Below are 8,014 nucleotides of genomic sequence, written 5' to 3' on the forward strand. Positions count from 1 at the left end.
AGAGCCCAAGTTGTCACCATCTCAGTGTTCCAGTCTAAACTCTTTCTCATTGGTGGAGCTTCCACCCCCTCCTTCTGTTCTTTGATTTCTCTGGGTTCTGGCGAAATATTCTGTAACTCCTCAGAATTTTTGTTGGCTTGGAGAAATTACTTAACCTCTGTGAGGTTCAAAATCCTAATGTATAAAATGGGGAAAAAGGTGTAACTTTGAAAGCCAAAGGAAACTTTCTGCCTCACCAATTGTTAGAAGAAAAGGGCCAACTCTGCTAAAGCAGAAATAGTGTTATTTTTTCCCAGCCCTGAATTCTGTCTTTTCCAGATGCCACCACCCCTTATTGTCTTAAAATAAATAAATAAATAAACATGTACTTTGATTCCTCAAGCTTTCTGTTCTTCCTTCTTTTTTGGATGCCTACTATGTTAGTGGGAACCCTGGTGGCATCGTGGTTAACAGTTTGGCTAATAACCAAAAGGTTGGCAGTTTGCATCCACCATGCACTCCTTGGAAATGCTATGGGGCAGTTCTACTCTGTCCTAAGTGGGTGGGTCCTATAGGATCGCTATAAGTCGGAATAGATGGCAATGGGTTTGGTGTTTTTTAGTTTTTGTTTTTTGGTACTGTGTTAGTGATGGCTTCGTACAAATAGACACTTAGATAATGTCTTTCTTTTCAGTATAAGGATTTCAATTTTGCTCTACCCATAGTTTGGTACTTACCAAAGACAGGAAACTTGAAGTATCAAAGGGGTTCTCATTGATGAAAAAAAAGATCGGGAGCTCTACAACTGTTGCAACAATGATGAATCTCCATAGGAAATATTTCATGGTGTCTGGGTTCGGAGCTAGGTCTTGCAGAGCTATTTCTCAAAGTGTGGCCCTTGGATGTATACTCAGATGTCTGCAAATTTATACACTATTGGGGAAAGTTTTCATTTGATAGTAATATTACAAATTTTTTTCTATTTATCACAAAAAAGAAAAATTATCTCTTGTAACTATAATTTACAATTGAAAGACATTATCATTAAATAAGTTTAATTTCCAAAGCCAGTGATTCTGAAACTGGGGTTCTTAAATATATTCTTAGGGGTCTTCAACATTGACTGTACTTACTATATTGAGTAGCATGGAATGTTCTAGAATGAGACACCCTTGACTAAGCCTGAGGACTTTTAATTCTCTCTTTCCTCTAAGATTCCAGAGTGCCCAATGCCCCTTCTGTCTACCACTAATTCCCAGTAACCAGTGCCATCGAGTCAATTCCACCTCATAGCGACCCTATAGGACAGAGTAGAACTGCCCCATAGAGTTTCTAAGGAGCGCCTGGCGGATTCAAACTGCCGACCCTTTGGTTAGCAGCCTTAGCATTTAACAATACAAATTTTTATTTGGCTCATGTTGATCCAGAAGTTCTGAGAGGTGGTAGTCTTTAGCCAAATACCAACTATCCTCTTCCTGATTTCTCTGTACAGTCCTCAGTGGGATAACAGCACAATTTAAGCCAAACCTCAACCTCAAGCTAGCATTTCTTCTTCTGTTTTTCAGGTGTGATATCCCCCATCTCCTCATAGGCTTTTCTGCCTCATTCCACAGACTGTCCTCTGGGGTTTGCTTGTAAGGGGCTTTGGGAGCAACTTCAAGTTCAAGTTTTTCCAGAGATGCCCTTCCCCCCATGACCTGTTTATTCATTCAACATTCCTGACTTGTTTTCAGGGTTCTTTGTTTTTAGTTTTGCCCGTCTGAATGAATCACTTAACAAAATGTAGACATGGGCATTTATTAAGGATCTGAGGCAGGTGTTATGTATAGAATCAAGTCAGAAGGTCAAAGAAACAATCTCCCTAACAGGAGCCTTCCACCTTCCCAAGGTTTTTGAGAAGGCAATAAAATAGGAAATTAATTATTATTATTTTTTTTTTACATTTCAGCCACTACATATGAAAGCCCTTACCTTGACTGGAGTGGTGGTTCCATCTGGGACTTTTCCCTGAGTGCACAGGAAGTGAGAGTGGCACCTCTTGAGCACTCAGGACTTCCCTCAAAGTCAAGAAGATGTAACATTTAGAGGGCTGGGATACCGCCAGAAAGTGCATTTTCTGAGGCAAGGCAAAGTTGGTCACTGCTCTCAGATGACACTCCCTGACAACCATTGTTCTCCCTGAATGGGGGTGGCTCACCACCCCAACCCTACACCAAGCGCCAGCTCCTGGGTGAGGGTCCCTGGAAGATGGTGAGGAAGTCTTGATATCAGCTCCTCAGGATGCTGACCTAAATCAATAACGTGAATTGTAACTGGGTCACATTTTTTCCGCAAATTAAAATTATTTTTTTTTCTGATTATAAATATGGTGCAAGTTCAATGCAAAGCGATCAATTACAAAAAAGAGTAAAAATTATTCAAAATGCCAGTGGTCAGAGAAACCTCTTGTTAACATTTGGTGAACAACTTGAATCAAAATGAGAAGGCTGGATTAAAGTTTGGCTTTATGGCAGGAAAGGGCAAGTCATTGAAAAGTGACCTGAGAAAGTCACCTGGGCAACAGAACTTATCAAATGCTGGTTTTAGACAAAATACACAGTCACTATCAAAGGAAAAATGATGGCAGTATAATACTTTCACTTTTGTAAGTTCAAGATTGCAGAGTCCACATTTAAGAAGATCTCGCCAAAAGAACTAGACCTGCAATAACAGTTTGCTTGGTGGTGATGTTGCTTTGATAAAGCCATTTGCTCAAAACATTAAGGTTCTTTTTTCCCTTTCCCTCCTCCTCTTCATTGATTCCCTCACCTCCCCACCTTCATCTTCTGGAACCCTGTTATACCATTCTTACACTTCTGCTTCTTTCCTCTGTAACCAATGACTGTTGGTTTCCATGGGCGTAGTAGCCTCAGGCCTGGGTGGGGTGGATGTGGCTGCGGTGGTCACCTCAAAAGAAGAGAGCTTTGCACTGTCTATCTCTTCTTCCTCTGATGCAGAATTTGATGCAGTGGTTGGGTATTTAAAGGACATTATTATGGATGAAGGAGCCCTGGTGGCTCAGTGTTTAAATGATTGGCTGCTAAGTGAAAGGCCAGCAGCTTGAATCCATCAGGGGTTCCACAGGAGAGAAATATGGCAGCCTCCTTCCATAAAGATTACAGCCTTGGAAACCCTATCAGGCAGTTCTACTCTGTTCTATATGGTCACTATGAGCCACAATCGACTCGATGGCACACAGCAACAAATCATGGATGAAGAGTTCCAGGTATTACAGAGAAATTTCATTGACAAGTACTAATAGGAATTTGAAGACACAGAATACACTTGCCACCGCCTATTTTTAATGAATGTATTTCTTTGGATACCCACCAAAACCAAACCCACTGCCGTTGAGTCGATTCCAACTCATAGCGACCCTATAGGACAGAGTAGAACTACCCCATAGTTTCCAAGGAGTGCCTGGCGGATTCCAACTGCCAACCTCTTGGTTAGCAGCCATAGCACTTAACCACTACTCCACCAGGGTTTCCTTTCTTTGGATAGGTAAATATATTTAGGAACAGCTGCTGGAGGAATCCTGAATTTAACGTAGCAGCTTTCACAACATTACAGTGTCATAAAGACGAAATGGCTGGTAACATAGTTGACACGCTTCTTCCATTTGTGGGCTTTTCGGCTTTTAAAGAAACGTTTCTGGACTACAGAGCAAAAAAAGAGGGTTGGGTGCTGTACTTAGGCAGTGGTTTAAAGGTAACTTTGTTGTGAAAATCATCTTCCACATAAGCTTCCCAAAACAACCAGCAGCACTAGGTCCCATCTCCAGGCAGTGGGATCCTTTTGTATATTTTAGGCCCAAAAGGCTGGGAGAGGCTTCCACTAATGACGACAGGGGTATGCATGTTGCAAAGACTGATTCTGTTTACGGCATTTCATTAATCGTACTCATTGGTAGGTCAAAAAGACAATTAAAACCAAACAAAAAACCAACCTGTTGCTGTTGAGTCAAATCCAACTCATAGTGACTGTCAGAGATTGAATCGTGTCCCTCCAAAAATGTGTGTATCAGTTTGGCTGGGCCATGATTCCTGATATTGTGTGATTTTCATATTTGTTGTAAACCCTACCTCTATGATGTTAATGAGGTAGGATGGGTGGCAGTTGTGTTAGTGAGGCAATCTCTTGAGAGATAAAAGACAGAATGGAGCAGAGAGATGGGGGGAGGACGAAGGGGAGGACAGGGAGAAAGGGACTGGGCAGGGGGACCTCATACCACCAAGAAAGCAGCACCCAGAGCAGAGCATGTCCTTTGGACCGGGGTCCCTGTGCCTGCGAAACTCCTTGACCAGGGGAAGATTGAGGACAAAGAGCTACCTCTAGAGCAGACAGAAAGAGAAAGCCTTCCCCTTGAGCCTACACCCTGAATCTGGACTTTTAGTCTACTTTACTGTGAGGAAATAAACTTCTCTTGGTATTTCTATTATAGCAGCACTAGATGACTAGGACAGTGACCCTATAGGATAGAGGAGAACTGCCCCATAGGGCTTCGAGGAGCAGCTGGTGGATTGGAACTGGCAACCTTTTTGGTTAGCAGCTGAGCCCTTAACCATTGCGCCACAGGGCTCCAAAAGACAACACTGTCGTTATTCAGAAGAGCGGGTCTCTTGTCGAAATCCAAATCTTCCTGGGTGAAAAATACATCCATAGGGTTTGGATGAGGCTAGGTGTTGCTTGTTCAGTATGTCAAGTCCAGAAAAATGAGTTAATTCTTGAAGAAACCGACATTGAACTTGTATCAAATTCAGCAAACCATGACAGTTAAAAACAAGGATATCTGAAAAGTTTTGAATGGTGTCTACGTCTCTGAAAAAGGAGCAGTTCAACAGGCTGATGCATAAGATGTAAGAGTTGTCCAGCTACAGGAACGAGGTGGGATGATTCCTAAGACCTATGGGTGATATTTTTAAAATGCAATAAAATTCGTCTACTAAAAAAAAAAATCCCAGCTGACTATAGATGAGTGAATTTTTTTTCTGGACTCTCAATTCTATTCCATTGACCTAATTGAGCTACATGGCTATCTTATGCCAGTACTACACTGTCTTGATTACTATAGTTTTGTAGTAAATTTTGAAATAGGGTAGTGTGAGTCCTCCTATTTTGTTCTTTTTTCTTTAAGGTTGTTTTGGTATTCTGTGTGCCTTATGTCTCTATATGAATTTTAGAATCAGTTTGTCAATTTCTACACAAAACACAGCTGAGATTGTGATGGTGACCTTGTTAAATCTGCAGATTAATTTGAGGAATATTCAGAATAACCAAAATGGCTCGCTGAATTAAAGCAGCTGAGTTTGATACAAGTTTGATATCATTTTCTTCAAGAATTAATTCATCTTTCTGGGCTTGACATACTGAACAAGTGACAACTGGCCTCATTAGAACCCTACAGATGTATTTCTCACCCAAGAAGTTTTGGATTTCCACAAGAGACCCCCCTCTCCTGAATAACAACGTTGATGAGGAAGTGAGCATACACAGACCTCATCTTGTAACAGAAGACCAGTATCATGTATGTCATGATCATGTTCTGTACATGACTACAATCAAAGCCCATGGAAGCATCAGTCAGGAAATTAAACAATGTGTTGTGTTGGGCAAAACTGCTGTAAAAGACCTGTTTAAAGTGTTCCAAAGCAAAGATGTCACTTAGAGGACTAAGGTGCTCCTGACCCAAGCCATGGTCTTTTCATTTGCCTCATATGCATGTGATAACTGGACAACGAATAAGGAAGACCGAAGAAAATTTGACACCTTTGAATTATGGTGTCAGTAAAAGAATATTGAATATATCATAGACTGCCAGAAGAATGAACAGGTCTGTCTAGCAAGAGGTACAGCCAGAATGTTCCTTAGAAGTGAGGATGGCGAGACTTTGTCTCACGTACCTTGGACATGTTAGTAGAAGGGACCAGTCCCTGGAGAATGACATCATGCTTGGTAAAGTAGAAAGTCAGTGAAAAGGAGGAAGACCCTCAAAGGAGATGGATTGACATGGTGGCTGTAAAAACGGGCTCAAGCTTAACAACAATTGTGAGGATGGCATGGGACTGGGTGGTGTTTCATTTTGTTGTACATAGGTTCACTATGAGTAGGAACTGACTCGATGGCACCTAATAACGATGACAAGACTATTCTGGAAAAATGTATTGGTGATGGCTACACATCTTTGTGAATATATTAAAAACCAGTGAACTGGATGCTTTAAAGGGGTGAACTTTATGGCATGTGGATTATATCACAATTAAAAAGAAAAAAACAAGACAGAAAGAAAATTACCTGACTCTTCTGCAACCTGTTTCTCCTGAAATACCCTAGTATACCTCCCAGATGCTTCTGAGTTAGACTACTCTGATGTAAGCCCAAATGGAGTATTCCTCTTGGAAAGTCCTTTCCTCCAGCGTACATGTTGGTGTGCCAAGAACACTGAATAACTTGACACTTCAGACTCTCTCTGTCCCATCATAGACAGGCTTGGCCCAACTCTTGTGTGTGTTCACAGCTCTTTCACTTGGTAAGAGTGTCAGTCCTTCAGCTGCAGTGGCCCAGCCACATGGTGCTTTTGACTGTTTGGGAGTGTTTATCTAGGGTATAACAGTCAAGCACCACATAACGTTCCTTCGGGCAACGTCCGATCACATATACATCCATGCTCCCAAAAGGTTATAAAAGAGTTCAGAAATCCCAATTGGAGAATGGGATGTAGTGGACTTAACCAGACATAGTGAACCCAACAGCTTCCTGCACGCAACACATGTATGTCATGTCTCTTGTATACAAAGCAGTTGTGCTGCCTGGTGTATAAATGATACAGTACATGTATAACCTGTAACACATATGTCTTGATAGTCATAATAAATGCCTATGTTAATGGCTATGTGTGTTCTGTACTATACTTTCTATCATAATTTTAATGTGAACTTTCCCTACTCACGGATAAAAACTTTACTGTATAAGAGTGTACGCTACAACTCATAGGATGCTTCCAGTCTCATGTATTGCATCTCTTGAGTGCTGTAGCCTTATCCCTCTGCTTAGTTTTCTTTTGAAAATATTACCATGAAGTACATCGTGACTCCTAAACTCTGCGAAACCAGTGTTAGTGATAGCAGCAGCAAGAGGCAAAGGAGAAGTATCAATTCCAAATTCAAAGTATCAATTCCAAAACAAAAGGTATCCCTTACAGCTTTGCTAAGTATATAATATGGTGTTCACACAACATCCAAATCACATAACTTCCTATTTCACGAACATATCATGGACGTTAAGTGACGTATGACTGTACTCAAACCCCCGGCCCTGTCTTAAGAATTTTGAAGATCTTATTTTCCGCCCATTGCTCTAGGAAAATCATAGCTTGCCTTGGCTGTGGGAATCAACTGAAAGAGATGTCCTTTACCTAAAAGCTACATGTGAAAATCAACTCCTGGTTTTGCTTTTGCAATCATTGTTATCACTGTGTTTTTTGCTTGTCCTGATATCGTCTCACTCTTTCTAGGAAAAGCCTCTTTTTTTTTTTTTTTTTAAAAAAAGCATGCTTTGATTTTTAAACTATATTTATTTTATTGTGTTTTTGGTGAAAGTTTTCATAGAAAATTAGGTTCCCATTTAAAAATTTCTGTACATATTGTTCATTGACATTGGTTACATTTTCCATATTATGTCAACGTTCTCATTATTTTCATTCTGGCTGTTCTGTTTCCATTAGTCTATCTTCCCTGCCCCCTCCCCCACCTTCTCATCTTTTCTTTAGGGTGAATGTTGACTGTTCAATCTCATACAGACATTTTTTTTTAAAGGAGCACAGTACTCAGGTACTGGGTGATATTGTTTATTTTATCAGCCAATCTATTATATGTGTTTCAGTTCAAAGTTTAAAGTGTATCTCAGGGTGATAGTCTTGGGGGTTCTTCTAGTTTCAACCGGTCCAGTAAGTCTGGCCTGTTTTTAAGAATTCGACTTTAGTTCCAAAATTTTCTCC

The sequence above is a fragment of the Elephas maximus genome, chromosome 18 (genome assembly GCF_024166365.1).
Source record: "Elephas maximus indicus isolate mEleMax1 chromosome 18, mEleMax1 primary haplotype, whole genome shotgun sequence".
In the NCBI taxonomy this organism is placed as follows: Eukaryota; Metazoa; Chordata; class Mammalia; order Proboscidea; family Elephantidae; genus Elephas; species Elephas maximus.